Source organism: Pinus tabuliformis, chromosome 6, assembly GCF_031772625.1.
Source record: "Pinus tabuliformis cultivar Carrire ecotype Pingquan chromosome 6, CPIR1, whole genome shotgun sequence".
NCBI lineage: Eukaryota > Viridiplantae > Streptophyta > Pinopsida > Pinales > Pinaceae > Pinus > Pinus tabuliformis.
The window spans coordinates 1,882,502,909-1,882,519,541 of NC_142292.1; positions in this window are offsets into that span (position 1 = coordinate 1,882,502,909).

A 16,633-nucleotide genomic window follows, 5' to 3' on the forward strand; every position below is an offset into this window, starting at 1 on the left:
TAGCATTTGGACACTTTAACAATTCAATTTGTGAAACCCTATACCTATGATTGACATGACTCTTTGCCCATGTAAAGATCAAACATTGACTGTCATGGACTTTTAATAAACATTGATGAAAATACCTAAGCCATAAGGTACAAGGCATGAGGGGAATGAATGATAAAGCCCTTCCGATAGAGTTTATTGCATGCTCCTAACAGAATGCAATTGAGTGAATTGAGTGAGACACCTAAAAATGAAATGCAAAAAGAGTGTTAATCTCTGACAGAGGGATGACCAGACCAACTCTAACATTGGCTCCAATGGGGATGGTAACTCCTTGGAGGTGCAAAGAATGGTAGATCTCTGGGAGAGCTAGACAGTGTCTTCGTCCATTAGGCTATGGAGTCATTATTTCGAAAAGCAAACCATGACTCAATTTATTTGACTGAAACTTGAATCTAAACGACTTGATGATGAAACTGAAATGACTGAAAAACTGACTCGACAAATTGAACTCAAAACTAAAATATTTCTTCAGAATTATAGCCTTCACTTCGGGCTCCAGACTGAAGAAAAGATCACAGCACACACTTGCAGTGAAACTAAAATAAAATGGTATTTACAATGACAATGTAAACTATAGAAATAACTTAGAAATGGTACCACTTGAGCAGCCAACCATTGACCGGCCCTCTGGGACAATCTTCCTCGTTCATCTCCTTCAAAAGAAAGGCATTCTGACCCCGATATGCTGCAATATTAAAAGGACCTTTCCAGAGATTTTCAAACTCGCTGTGCTTTCCCTTTTCCTCATTCCTTGCATCCCACCTTAGGACCACATCATCCAACTGAAATGTGTCTGCCTTTGCTTTTCTGTCATAAATCTTTTTAATTCTCTCCTGCAACTTGAATGTGTTTTGAAAAACATCGTCCCGTGTCTGTTGCAAGTGGATCATTTGATTTATTCTTCTCTGGATTGGATCCTCTTCACCACCAGCCTTCTGAAGTAGTTCGACTACCGGAGCTGCAAGAGAAGTAGGGAACACTTTATCAACTCCATAAACTAACTCAAAGGGAGACATACCAATGGATTCCTTCTGACTCACACGGTCTGCTCAAAGTGCATGGACCAACTTCTTATGCCAACTCTTCTTGTTAATTTCCAACATCTTCTTAATGATATTAACCAAAGATTTGTTGGAAGACTCCGCTAATCCATTGCCTTGTGGATGATAGGTGGTTGAGTGCCCCAAAGTAATGTGATACTTATTACAAAACTCAACCATCCTTTTTGACTTGAAAGTTGCTGCGTTATTAGTGATTAGCTTATTCAGGCAACCAAAACGAGATGAAATATTGTTTTCAAGGAATGAAATTATTACCGCATTTGTAGCTTGCCTAGTGGGAATTGCTTTGATCCACTTCGTGAAGTAATTTGTCGCCGTGAGGATCCATCAATGCTGACCTAAAGAAGAGGGATGAATTTCACCAATGAAATCCAACCCCCACTGCTGAAAAGGGGCACTCACCTCAATGGGCTTAAGCGGCAAAGGCTGTGATTTCTGTTTTCCTTCAAAAATCTGGAAGTTATGACAGCTCCTGACAGTTTTGAACACATTAGCAAACAATGTTGGCCAGTAGTATCCAGCTCTCAGAATTTTTTGCCGTTGTTTTCCAAAAAAGGTGACTACCACAATCTCCTTTATGGAAATCGTCCATGACCTGCTTTGCTTCTTCTTCCACAAAACAATTTAACCAGATGCCACCGGGATCTTTCCAATAAAGTGTAGAATTCAAAATACAAAACTTAGCAGCCTTTAACTTAAGAGTTCTAGCTTTGTTTCTAGCCATACCAGGCGGCGCAGACAAATTTTGAAGTACATATATGATATCTGAATACCATGGAGAAAGAAAAAAGATTTCAGCTACCTGAATTGACGAACTTTCCTCATTTTCATCGAACATAGCAGCAATCAGATTTATGTCTAAGATGTGCAGATTTGATTTAGCCATTAACTTTGCCAATCCCCATCCTTTAACAAGCTTCGTGGGCCTTATCTCTACACCATACTCCAGCAAAGCTGCAATCCACTTGCCACGTCTTCCTTCAGGATCTGTTTGGACCAAAACATCTTTGACGACAGCGTTAGGGACATAAGCTAAAATATGGGAATGCAGAATATAAATGCGGAAATCTTTTAGTGCTTTAACAAGTGCAAGGGCTTGCTTCTCAATAATATTGTATTTCAAAGCAGCGTCTCTTATAGTCCAGTTGAAGAAAGCAATGGGTCTTTCATGCTCATCTTTTTTTCTGCATTAATACAGCTGCCATAGTATGCTCCGAAGAAAATGAAAACAATATAAAATCCTGAGTATAATCCGGGCTAATTAGGACCAGGGATGAATAAAGAGCCGATTTTACTAAATTGAAAGATTTGACAGCCTCTTCCATCCACGTCATTTGGCTATCCTTCTTAAGCATGTTTGTAATCTCCCTCAGATGTTCAGCGAGATTAGGAACAAAGCGGCGTAGAAAATTCATCTTACCATTAAACGATTGAATCTCCTTCTTATTCCGGGGCAGGTCAATTCGCTGAATTGCTTCCACACATGCTGGGTCAATACCAATGCCATCCTTTGAGATAATGTGCCCAAGAAGTTTGCCTTCATCCATGCCAAACAAGCTTTTCTTTGGATTCAGCGACACACCATATTTTTTGCACTTTTGAAAGACAATTTTCAAATGATACAAGTGTTCTTCATGTGATTTGGAAAACACGGTCAAATCATTAAGGTACACAACCAAGAAGACATCCTTTTCAGTTGTGAAAGCCAAGTCCATTGCCCGCTGAAAAGTGGCACCTGCATTCTTCAAACCGAAAGGAATTTTGGCATAATGAAAGGTCCCCCACAGAGTGGTGAACGATGTTTTATCTCGGTCATCTTCATGGACTAAAATTTGGTTATATCTGGAATAACCATCGAGTAGTGACATGCGAGATGCTCCAACTACTCGCTGAAGTATGTGATCCATTTTTGGTAGCGGATAATTATCCTTCAATGAAACTTTGTTGAGATTCCTAAAATCAATACACAAACAGATCTGACCTGTCTTCTTTCGCACGAGCACCAAATTAGAGATCCAATCAGAAAAATGGATGGGAACAATGATTCCTGATTTTTACAACTTATTTATCTCCTTCTCAATTGATGGCAGTAATTCTGGATTAAGCCTTCTTAACTTTTGTCTGAAAGGTTTTTGATTAGGCTTAATAGGAATTATGTGCTGAATTATATTGGTGTCATATGTTTTCAAATCAGAATAGTCCCAAGTGAACACATTAGAAAAGGATGAGAACAAACTGATATATTTGGCCTTTACCTTCGGTGGCAATGTTTTGGACAGCTTTACCATCTTCGGATGTTTGGTTGTTCCAATATTCACCTCTTCGACTCCCTTCTCTATTGGCTGCAATGTTGGTTTGTGGGCTACATCATCATGATCAAAGAGTTCTTCTAAAGGTATCAAGCCTTTAGGAATCACGTTATCCTTGAGCTACAACACTTCCATTTGATTGATTTGCACATCATCTTTACCATCATCATGTTCTACATCAATTGAGGTATCTTTGAACTTACCTTTGTTTTTCAGAAAATCATCAATCTCTCCATCATCTTGAAAAACTTGCCAATATCTCTGATTGTCCGGGATAGTCGGACGATGTTTCACATGGATTTCAAATTTATTACTTGAATTCATAGGAATATTCAAATTACTCGCTCCCTTAGCAAGTGCATCAACAATACTATTTTGAATACGAGGCTCACACGTCAAGGTGTAATCAGAAAACAACTTCAAAATGTTTAGAATAGCATTCCGGTATGCCCGCAACCGAGGATACCTTTCTTGATATTTGCCTTTAACATGCTTAATCACCAATTCGGAGTCGCCATATACATCAATCCTCTTAGCATTCAGCTTTCTTATGATTTTTAAGCCAGCGATCAAAGCCTCATACTCAGCTTCATTGTTTGAGCAATCAAAAGAAAGCTTGTAAGAACATACCCACACATTACTCGGCACTTTATTTGGAGCAGAAAAAGTACTGCGAACCTAAATTCCAATTCCAGCACCATCATTTCCCACTGCTCCATTGAAATCCATAGTCCAGAGGCCATCTTCCTCTTCTTCTAAGTGCTGAAACTCTATTTGTTGTATTTTTTCTGCTTGTTGTCCATTATCCTTTTCTGATCGCTGAATGGTATTGACCTGCTCTTGACTTTCTTTCTTCAAAGATTCTCTGAAATTCTCTGCTATTTCTTGAATATCATCTGCTGCAACTAACTGACTATCAATCTCATTGAAACTATCTGAATACAAAACAAAAGACTCTAAATCTGTATGTACATAATTAATCAGATGATTAATTGGTTTCTCCTTGCTTGTAATCATGTATTTCATTTTCTTCTCCCGATAAAATTTTTTCATTTGGCCAAACACAGGAATCGTTGCAAAGGAGAAATCAAGCTACATAGTTCCTTTGATATTTTCTCCCCAAGATCTGGAAAGAAGCATTCCAAACCTAGGAGGTATATCCGCCACCACCACATCCATCAAAATGTTCTTGGTTGGAATCTGATCCAAACTAACCACCAAGTCTTTAATAAGCCCAATACATCTCACCCTGCTGGAATCAAATGAATAGAGATCATGGTCTTTCCTGGTAATGTCCAAACCCAACTTTTCCATGATAGCCATCAGCATAAGATTGTGGGAGGCACCGGAATCGAACATAGCATTATGAAACACAAACTCATGCACTCTCAAACTGATATAAAAAGGAGGCACATGACTATTCAGAGACTCACCATTCAATGTTGTTTCAAAAATCAGTTCAGGTTGATCATCTTCTACACTGACCATATCATACATTGGATCAAAATTCAAAATTTTGGAAACTTGACCTCTATAACTGTTGTTCCTCATCAGTTCAGTCAAGGGAATGGATACATTTAATTTAGAAATTTCATTTTCTAAACTAAAATTAGAAGTCTTCTCTACCTCTTTGGCTGGAACATCTTTCTTCTCAGCTTTATCCTTTGGTACAATTGGCTGATTGACTCTTTCATTTGCTGATGGAGATTTGTTAGGCATAGGATCAACAACTTCTTTTCCTTTATTTGGTGCAAAAGGTGGCTCATTCTTAGATTCTGGACCTTCCTTTCTCTTTTGGAATGGATTGATGGGGAAATTACTATTTCTTAATGAATACTAATGCTGCTGGGCAGACAAGGCATCCATATACCCTCTCTGATACTCATCCGACTCCTCTTCAAGAGTTGTATCATTCGCCAAGATAAAATCTACATCTTGCTGTATAGCTGAACTTTCTGCATACTCATCATCTTCAGTGATAAAGGTGGGCATATCATCAGGAGTAAAGAAGTGATTTTCTTCCCCTATTACATGATCTTCATCGTTAGATTCGGGACCAAAAGAATTCTGCTGAAGAGGTGTCTTTACTTGCTACTGTTGTGATGCCGGTTCTTGTGCTCGCTGCTCACGTTGTTTGATCCTAAATTGAGGTTGTTGCTATCCATGGAAATTGGGATTCCAGATCTATAGTTTAGGCTTATCAAGTGTCAACCTTTCAATCATATTTTCTACCTTGCGAAGCACCTGATCTGAGGTAGAAGCTTCTTCCTTTATTGAAACTCTCTTCTCGGTTTTCAATCTAGCTCTCTTGTCATTCAAATTTGCCTCAACACTAACGGCGATTTTCTACATTTCTTCTAAGGTAGCTAGATCTCTCTCTCTTAATTGATAAGCCATGTCTGGATCAAAACCATCTAGGAACTTCAGCAAAGATGACTTTCTAGTTGGCCTTAAATCATGAGGAATTGCATTATAAACCACATTGAATCTAGTACAATAGTCTTGCACGAACTCACCAACATTTCGCTTGATCTTGGTATATTCAGAAGTGATCTTAAGAGGATCTTTCTTGACTTCCCAGTGATCCAAATTTTTTTTTTGAAGCTCTTCTAGTGTGGGAATACTTCTGGCTGTCAAAGCTCTGAACCATTTCCTCACCTCACCTGCGAAAGTCTGCACGAATAATCTCATGGTCACGTTTTATGAATCAATCTCATGAAGCTAAAATAAATCCGTCATCTTATCCACATGTTGTTGAGCTATGGTACTTTGAGGAGTGCCATCAAACAAAGGAATTTTACTCTGATAATCTGCTGGCATGTCACCCAAAACTTGAGGCAGTGCAAGAGGTGCAAACCGAGGAGCCATTGCTCTTGGTGGATTGGCAATCGGCCTTGGAGATGTTGGGGGAGAAGGTGCAGCTGGTGTGTGAGGTGTATGAGGAGGTGTTTGTGGAGGTGAAGCAATTTTGGATGTTGAAGGAGTAGATGGAGGTGAATTTACAGCAGACTTTTGATCAAAAATAGTAGGCTGCGGGGGAAGGGTGGGAATGAAAGGCGACTCCATGGGAACTCTTGAGCTAGATGGAGTTGCGACAGCTCCAAGAGTTGCAGATGTTGCTTCTAGGAAATCAATGATATTTGTAGCCTCAATGTCAATTTGGAGCTGTCTTAGAGTGAAATTCTCAATGGAATTATTGGATTTTTCAAATTCTAAAGCAGCAAGAAAATCAAGATTTGGGACGATAGACTCAAGAGCGTTTTCAGATTTGGTTTTAAAAAATGACAATTAAAATTTTTCATCAAAATCAAGCTCTTCAAGATACTTGAAAATTGCAGGGCAAGAACGGGATTTAAACATGGGAATCACAGAGCTCTCTTGACAAACAATTCTTGAAATCAGATTGGGATTTTTGTAAAAAGGGGGAGGCTTTGGATCGGGATTAGCTTTGGTATATCTCTTTGAAGCCAGCGTGTTATTTTCAAGAAATCAAAGGAACTTGTTTAGCCTTTCAAATTCTAGACTTATCATCCAAAATCTTAGAATTCTCAAAAGTACTGGGGCGATTTACAAGTCAAGTGTCATGATTACAACCTAGACCAGAGATTGACTGAAGCAACATTTATCTACTTACGCTAATGCAAAGTAAAAGCGTTTCGAAGGCTACCTGGCATAACTTCAGGCTCCGTCTGCAAATTAGAAAACCAATGACATCAACAAGCAAACCATTTTCTCCCCCAGTATGGTCGCCACTATCTTAGAGCCTATATTTGCCTCAGGCTGAAAAGACAAGGTTCTAGGTCCACATCAAACCATGCTCAGCCTCATAGCTAGCCCTACGAGGACAGGAGAGGGCTCTCTCCGGGTTGATCTCGATAAATACAAGCGATGGGGCTTGAGATGACTGAAATAAAAGCTAATATTAGGCTAGGTATGAAGTACAAGGGTTTGTTTTGAGTTTTTTTGGGGTTTTGTGTTGGAAACAGGGAAAGGCAAATTGGGCTCGGGGATGAGGCATAGTTTTTGCAGAGTTCTGATTGGGGCAAGGAAGGCAATCATTTTGATGCTTTAAACAAGTGAATGGATATATCAAACTGGTGAGGAGCTAAGGAGAGCAAGAGGGTCTCAAGAATTCTCCTTAAACAGATGAAAACATGGAAATCTAAACAAATTCAATGGCAGAGCATAACACTTAATGGATTCCACCTTAATCACTCATTTGTTCAAATTCAGAAGAAAAGACAGGAAAATGATACACATAACACTAATGAACTTACAGTTACTTAGAGAAGCACACCATCAAAACATAAAATCACATGGATCCTAAACAGTGTTGCAAAATACTGGTCTTTCCTTAGCCAGAAATGCAGAGATAGAATGTACAATGATATGCCAAAGCAATCCCTAGTGTCCAACCCTGAAAATGACTTAGAAATTACATGATATAGACTAGCACAACCCATTCCCTTGCCTCTAGGGGTCGAGCTCATCATTCTACGAGATGTTTCAACGAATTCTAAACAAAGCACTAAAATCTAGGCAATCAAAACAACTTGCCTCTATAAGGTAGGAAACTGATTCATTCATTAAATTTTCACTTTTTAGTGAATGAATCCTCTAGAACAAGTAAATAAGTACCAAAATTACATCATTTTTATCCAATTACATCAATTTAGATTAAAAATTACATCACAAAGAAAAACTAGTCAAACTGGCTGAATTTCTGAGCTGGAAGGTGAAAAATTGAGCAAAAATCCTCTGTGCGCCGCGCCAATTTCTCTGTGCATTGTGCCACTTTGGGGATGAGTTTGAGGCACTTCCTAAAGTCTAGTTTGAGCCCACGTCTTATTTTTGGAAAGCCCTACCTGTCTACTTTCCAACCCAAGTGGAATTTCTGAATTTGGTGCCCGTTTGCCCCTCCAAAACTTCAATCCCCCAAGGCTCCTTCCTGTGTCAAAATAGGGGCAGAGAGGTCATTTTTTTGAGTGTTTTTGACCTCCTGAGGACTCAAAACTTGCCCAAACTTCTTGGACATGCACCAAAAGTCATGAATTTTCATGAAAAATCCAAAAATATAAACTTTTTTCCATTTGGAGCTTCCTATCAAAAGTGCGCGCCACGTGGCGCGACACACAGGGAGAAAAACCCTGTTTTTTGTACAAAATTTTGCCAAAATGCCAAAAATGCCCCAAATTTCCTGAAATTTGGGCTGGAGCTTATTCATTAAGTGTTATGTTGGGCTAAAGAGGCTTTGGACAATATCTGAAGAGATCAAGCTCCCTTTGCCTCTTTTGCTTCCTTATTGCCTTCCTCAATTTTGCCTTTAAATTCCTGATTCGTGCCTTGCATACCTTGTTCTGTGCCATGTAGTGGAAAGCCATTTGTCTCAGCAATGCAAGGTCCTTATCAGCCTTGTCCAGCAGTCCCTCCAAGTGAATTTTGACTCTCTCGAGCCATGCCTCCCCATCATCATTAATCTATTGCTCCAATGATGTGAGCTCAATTCTTCTCCTTTGTGTAGCTTGGCGATGCTCGTGAATGTTTTGTAACTCCATGATTGCTTGCTGATCCTCAAGCTATTCATTCCTCTGCTCCAAATATTTCATGGTCCACTTAGCTCTCTCCAAGTCAAGGGATAAGGCTTGGATCTCTGTTTGCTGCTCCTGGATGATCTCCCTAAGTTTGGCACTTTGTGGGGCCGTATCTGTATCATCATCATGAATGAGAATGAAGTCAGTCTTTCTTTCACCAGAAGGCTCACCTAAAGGCCCCTCATCCTACATTGGCCTCTTGCCTGTGTCCTGTACCTGTGATGCTGATGGAGGAAGCGAGGCCCCTTCCACCTCGAGTGGAGATAACACTCGCTTTGCCGCTGCAAACAAATGTCTGGTGCCTCTCTGATATGTGATGAATACCGACACACTAGCGATCTCATGGCACTCATACTGATGAGAAGGTTGACCTTCATTCTTAACCTCTGATAATTCCTATGAAGCTCTGAAGAAGTCACAGGAGATGAAATCATCCCAGGTGATGCCTTGTAATCCAAGCTGATGAACCACTAAAATCTTAACAAGAGAAAAATGATAAACACCGTTAAGTTGCTGCTGAGGTGTTTTGTGCTACACAAGGGTGGTCATCCTCTCTATGTTCTGGCAAAAGAAATACGGAATGTTCATCATCTGTACCCTGGTGAAATGCATGAGAAACATGATGTGATAAGCATAGAGATGAGAGAACCATCCCTCACAGCTCAAATATTTCATGATCAATTTCATTAGCGGAGCATATTCATCTTTCAGATATCAAAATGGGAACACTCTCTTGAGCTGCCTCAAGAAAACGATTTTAATGTATGGCTCATAATGCTGCTGGTCAATCTTCTATTTCTTGTGCCATGGTTCTCCAATGTTTGGTATGTCGGTTGCTAATGAGACAGATTCTGGTGTAAGTGTGAAGGTGACACTGGCTAAGATAGCTTGTTCTCCATGTAAGTGCAACACGAATAGACGAGCCAGCTCATGATGAAATTGAACACTAGCCACCTTTTGAAAAAACTCATAGCATGATTGATGTTGGAAACAAAACATAGCAAGAGGGCAGGCCTGCAATTTTGTAAGGGTGATTGGTTGTTCTCTTACATGTCTGCTACTTTTATGAGGCCTCCGGGGTGCACTTTCTTCCAAGGGTGAGTCACTTTGGGTTTCCACTTCATAGTCCGATGAATGCTCATATGCCATGACTGCGGTTTTTCAAACTGCCTTGGAGAAAAAGATACTGCTGTATGAAAACTTTTTATACTGCTCTTTAGTTTGCAAAGTCTACCAGCAAAGGGGAAAAAACAAATGAAACAGGGACTCTTAGGAAGGGGAAATAATAGTGAGGAATGGGAATTATTGGGAGAGATTTGTTTGGGAAATATGGGAGGGGGTTTAGTAATTTAGGTATGGGAATAGGGTTTAGGGTTTGGAATTGTTGTATAGGGTTTGAGGTATGAGGTTGGGAATTTGGGACAGAGCATTTAGGAGAAGGGATTGATGAGCTTAGGGGGGTAGGAAATTATGGAATGATAAATACAAAGGAAGAATAGGAAGAAGAAGTGACAACTTTGGTAGAAAAACACTGATTTTGACACCCACAGCAATTTTCCTTTGAGGCATGTTTGAAGTAGGGTTTAGATATTTGTTTCAATCATTCACATTCATAAACCACCATCCCTTATCACAAAACTGGAAAAAACATTGAGATTTCGACCCTACCTGGCAAATCTATGCAAATAAATGGCAATTTGAAGAAATTTGAAACGTTTTCAGGCTTTCAGGTGTGTGCGCCCCGCTGCATACCCAACGCGCCGCACTCTGCCAATGCGCCGCGCCCGTTCATATTTGCACTGGAACTTTTCTCCCAGTGCGCCGCGCCACCTTCTTTGTGCGCCGTGTGGCCAAATTTCCTCCAACTTCACCCAAATCGCTCACGAACTCAGCCAATTTTGCTTTGGGTGGCTTTCTCCTTAATCTTAGCATGCAAATAACATTGATCTTCATGATAATGTCTTTATAAAGGCATGGATTTAATTTTTGACTCTTCAAAACCCAACTTTGTAATGTTTTGGCATTGACACTTTTTTCATTTTAATACACTCTGTTTTTTAATTTCCCTTTTGATTTTTTGGCTGAAACAATGAAATTCTTTGGCAAATGTTTGTAGTGATAGCTGACATGGAATTTGGCAAAGGAGACCAGGGTTGCGCCTGAAGATTCAAAAACTAAAAAAATTTGAAAATTATTACAAAGGAAAAAATGTTGACTTTTCTTCAAAACAAAGTTTTGAAGAATAGTCTTAATCCATCCATATGATGATGAAATTCACGAAATAAAAAAACATGTGTAGAACCTCCCTATGGCCTGCTGGCATTTGGACACTTTAATGACTCAATTTGTGAAACCCTAGACCTATGATTGACATGACTCTTTGCCCATGTAAAGATAAAACATTAACTGTCATGGAATTTTAATAAACATTGATGAAAAGACCTAAGCCAGTAGGTACAAGACATGAGGGGAATGAATGATAGAGCCCTTCCGACAGAGTTTATGGCATTCTCCTAACGGAATGCAACTGAGTGAATCGAGTGAGACACCTAAAAATGAAATGCAAAAAGAGTGTTGATCTCTGACAGATGGATGACCAGACCAACTCTAACATTGGCTCCAATGGGGATGGTAGCTCCTTGGAGGTGCTAAGAACGACAGATCTCTGGGAGAGCTAGATAGTGCCTTTGTCCATTGGGCTATGGAGTCATTATTTCGACAAACAAACCCTGACTCAATTTTTTTGACTGAAACTTGAATCTAAATGACTTGATGATGAAACTGAAATGACTAAAAAACTGACTCGACAAACTAAACTCAAAACTAAAATCTTTCTTCAGAATTATAGCCTTCACTCGGGCCCTAGACTGAAGAGAAGATCACAGCACACACTTGCAGTGAAATTGAAATAAAATGGTATTTACAATGACAATGTAAATAGCAGAAATAACTCAGAAATGGTACCGCTTGAGCAGCCAACCATTGACCAGCCCTTCGGGAAAATCTTCCCCGCTCATCTCCTTCAAAAGAAAGGAATTCTGACCCCGATATGCTGCAATCTTAAAAGGACCATTTCAGAGATTTTCAAACTTACCGTGCTTGCCCTTTTCCTCATTCTGTGCATCCCACTTTAGCACCACATCATCCAACTGAAATGTGTCCACCTTTGCTTTTCTATCATAAATATTTTTAATCCTCTCCTGCAACTTGAATGTGTTTTGAAAAACATCATCCCATGTCTGCTGCAAGTGGATCATTTGATTTTAGTCTTCTCTGCATTGGGTCCTCTTCACTACTAGCCTCCTGAAGAAGTTTGACTACCGGAGCTGCAAGAGAGGTAGGGAACACTGTATCAACTCCATAAACTAACTCAAAGGGAGACATACCAATGGATTTCTTCTGACTCACACGGTTTGCCCAAAGTGCATGGACCAACTTCTTATGCCAACTCTTCTTGTTGATTTCCAGCATCTTCATAATGATATTAACCAAAGATTTGCTGGAAGACTCCGCTAATCCGTTGCCTTGTGGATGATAGGTGGTTGAGTGCCCCAAAGTAATGTGACACTTATTACAAAACTCAACCATCCTTTTTGACTTGAAAGCTGCTACGTTATCAATGATTAGCTTATTCGAGCAACCAAAACGAGACAAAATATTATTTTCAAGGAATGAAATTATTACTACATCTGTATCTTGCCTAGTGGGAATTGTTTCGATCCACTTCGTGAAGTAATCTGTCGCCATGAGGATCCATCGATGCTGACCTGAAGAAGTGGGATGAATTTCGCCAATGAAATCCAACCCCCACTTCTGAAAAGGGGCACTCACCTCAATGGGCTTAAGCGACAAAGGCTGTAATTTCTGTTTTCCTTCAAAAATCTGGCAGTTATGAAAACTCCTGACAGTTTTGAACACATCAGCAAACAATGTTGGCCAGTAGTATCCAGCTCTCAGAATTTTATTTGCTGTTGTTTTCCAAAAAAGGTGACCACCACAATCTCATTTATGGAAATCATCCATGACCTTCTTCGCTTCTTCTTCCACCAAACAATTTAACAAAACGCCACCGGGATCTTTCCAATAAAGTGTAGAATTCAAAATAGAAAACTTAGCAGCCTTTAACTTAAGAGTTCTAGCTTTGTTTCTAGCCATACCAGGCAGCTCGGACAAATTCTGAAGTACATATATGATATCTGAATACCATGGAGAAAGAAAAAAGATTTCAGCTACCTGAATTGACGAACTTTCCTCATTTTCATCGGACATAGCAACAATCAGATTTATGTCTAAGATGTGTAGATTTGATTCAGCCATTAACTTTGCCAATCCCCATCCTTTAACAAGCTTCGTGGGCCTTATCTCTACATCATACTCTAGCAAAGCTACAATCCACTTACCATGTCTTCCTTCAGGATCTATTTGGACCAAAACATATTTGACGACAGCGTTAAGAACATAAGCTAAAATATGGGAATGCAAAATATAAACGCGAAAATCTTTTAGTGCTTTAACAAGTGCAAGGGCTTACTTCTCAATAATATTGTATTTCAAAGAAGCATCTCTTATAGTCCGGCTGAAGAAAGCAATGGGTTTTCCATGCTCATCTTTTTTCTGCATTAATACAGCTGCCATAGTATGCTCCGAAGCAAAAGAAAACAATATAAAATCCTGAGTATAATCCAGGCTGATTAGGACCGGGGCTAAAGAAAGATCCAATTTTACTAAATTGAAAGATTTTATAGCCTCTTCCATCCACGTCACTTGGTTGTCCTTCTTAAGCATGTTTGTAATCTCTCTCAGATGTTCAGCAAGATTAGGAACAAAGTGGCGCAGAAAATTCATCTTACCATTAAACGATTGAATCTCCTTCTTATTCTGGGGTAGGTCAATTCGCTGAATTGCTTCCGCATGTGCTGGGTCAATACAAATGCCATCCTTTGAGATAATGTGCCCCAGAAGTTTGCGTTCATCCATGGAAAACAAACTTTTCTTTGGATTCAACGACACACCATATTTTTTGCACTTTTGAAAGACAATTTTCAAATGATACAAGTGTTCTTCATGTGATTTGGAAAACACGGTCAAATCATTAAGGTACACAACCAAGAAGACATCCTTTTCATTTGTGAAAGCCAAGTCCATTGCCCGCTGAAAAGTGGTACCTGCGTTCTTCAAACCGAAAGGCATTTTGGCGTAATGAAAGGTCCCCCACGAAGTGGTGAATGCTGTTTTGTCTCGGTCATCTTCATGGACTAAAATTTGGTTATATCCGAAATAACCATCGAGTAGTGACATGTGAGATTCTCCAAGTACTCACTGAAGTATGTGATCCATTTTTGGCAGTGGAAAATTATCCTTCAATGAAACTTTGTTGAGATTCCTAAAATCAATACACAAACAGATCTCACCTGTCTTCTTTCGCACGGGCACCAAATTAGAGATCCAATAAGAAAAATGGATGGGAACAATGATTCGTGATTTGTACAACCTATTTATCTCTTTCTCAATTGATGGCAACAATTTTGGATTAAGCCTTCTTAACATTTGTCTGAAAGGTTTTTGATTAGGCTTAATAGGAATTGTGTGTTGAATTATATTGGTGTCATACGTTTTCAAATCAGAATAGTCCCAAGTGAACACATGAGCAAAGGATGACAACAAGCTGATATATTTGGCCTTTACCTTCGGTGGCAATGTTTTGGACAGCTTTACCATCTTCGGATGTTCGACTGTTCTAATATTCACCTCTTCGACTCCCTTCTCTGTTGGCTGCAATGTTGGTTTGCGGGCTACGTCATCATGATCAAAGAGTTATTCTAAAGGTATCAAGCCTTTAGGAATCACATTATCCTTGAGCTGCAACGCTTCCATTTGATTGATCTGCACATCATCTTTACCATCATCATGTTCTACATCAATTGAGGTATCTTTGAACTTACCTTTGTTTTGAAGAAAATCATCAATCTCTCCATCATCTTGAAAAACTTGCCAATATCTCTGATTGTCTGGGACAGTCGGACGATGTTTCACATGGATTTCAAATTTATTACTTGAATTCATAGGTTTCTTCAAATTATTCGCTGCCTTAGCAAGTGCATCAGCAATACTATTTTGAATACGAGGTACACACGTCAAGGTGTAATCAGAAAACAGCTTCAAAATGTCTAGAACAACATTCCGGTATGCCTGCATCCGAGGATGCTTTGCTTGATATTCACCTTTAACTTTATTAATCACCAATTCGGAGTTGCCATATACAACAATCCTCTTAGCATTCAGGTTTCTTAGGATTTTTAGGCCAACGATCAAAGCCTCATACTCAGCTTCATTGTTTGAGCAATCAAAATCAAGTTTGTAAGAACATACCCGCACATTACTCGGCACTTTATTTGGAGCAGAAAAAGGACTGCGAACCCAAATTCCAATTCCAGCACCATCATTTCCTACTACTCCATCGAAATCCATAGTCCAGAGGCCATCTTCCTCTTCTTCTAAGTGCTGAAACTCTATTTGCTGTATTTTTTCTGCTTGCTGTCCATTATCCTTTTCTGATCGCTGAACGATATTGCCCTATTCTTGAATTTCTTTCTTCAAAACTTCTATGAAATTCTCTGCTATTTCTGGAATATCATCTGCTGCAACTAACTGACTATCAATCTCATTTAAACTATCTGAATACAAAACAAAGGACTCTAAATCTGTATGTACATAATTAATCAGATGATTAATTAGTTTGTCCTTGCTTGTAATCATGTATTTCATTTTTTTCTCCCGATAAAGTTTTCTCATTTGGCCAAATGTTGTGGGGAAAAATGCCTATGCAGGACGATCCTATCCACCTAAGGTGTGACAGTGCCTTAGCAACAAACAGAGACAACTATTCTAGTATTCTTCCTTTATGAATTAAGAATGAAGAGATATAGATGGACTAACCAGTGTCTTTCGTTTGTCCCTCGATCCGGTCTCTCTTCTCTTTGAGGGTTCCTAGCTACTTTCCTTCTCGCTCGCCCAGCTTCAAGAGGTTTCTGCAAGATCACAAGAAGAGAACACTACACAAGACGTGGATTCATAACTAGTTCAGGATTAGAAATAAACTAAACATACTAATGCAATCATACATCAAAGATACACTAGTATATAGGAGAAACCAAGATAGCTTTATTGATGAATAACAAGGTTCAGGAAGAGATACAACCCAGAGGGCTCCAATCCAGCATCTCCTTCCCAGCAAATGGGATTCCTATCTTCACCCCCTTCAAAGCATTAAGCACCCAATGATTCCAATCTCAAACCAACAGCAATTCTTTGCAATAACAAAATTCCAGCCCCCACATCTCATGGAGGAGAGATCCATATATAGATGTTTTGGAGAGAGGATGAGTCAGCTTGAGATCTGACTAGTGTCCTCTCCCTCTGTCAGTTCTTGATTCCACTTGAAGGTTCTTGCTTCCACCTGGAGATTAGGAACCTCTTACTCATCACCAGTCGAATTCACTGAGGCAAGTGTCATTGAGGAAGATTCTGGAAGCTTCCTGGGTCTTGACACCTCTTGGAATGAACTTGCCATTTGGCAATTCTCGCTCAACGCACCCTAGTAGTGCTTCTACCTGTGTTGCAG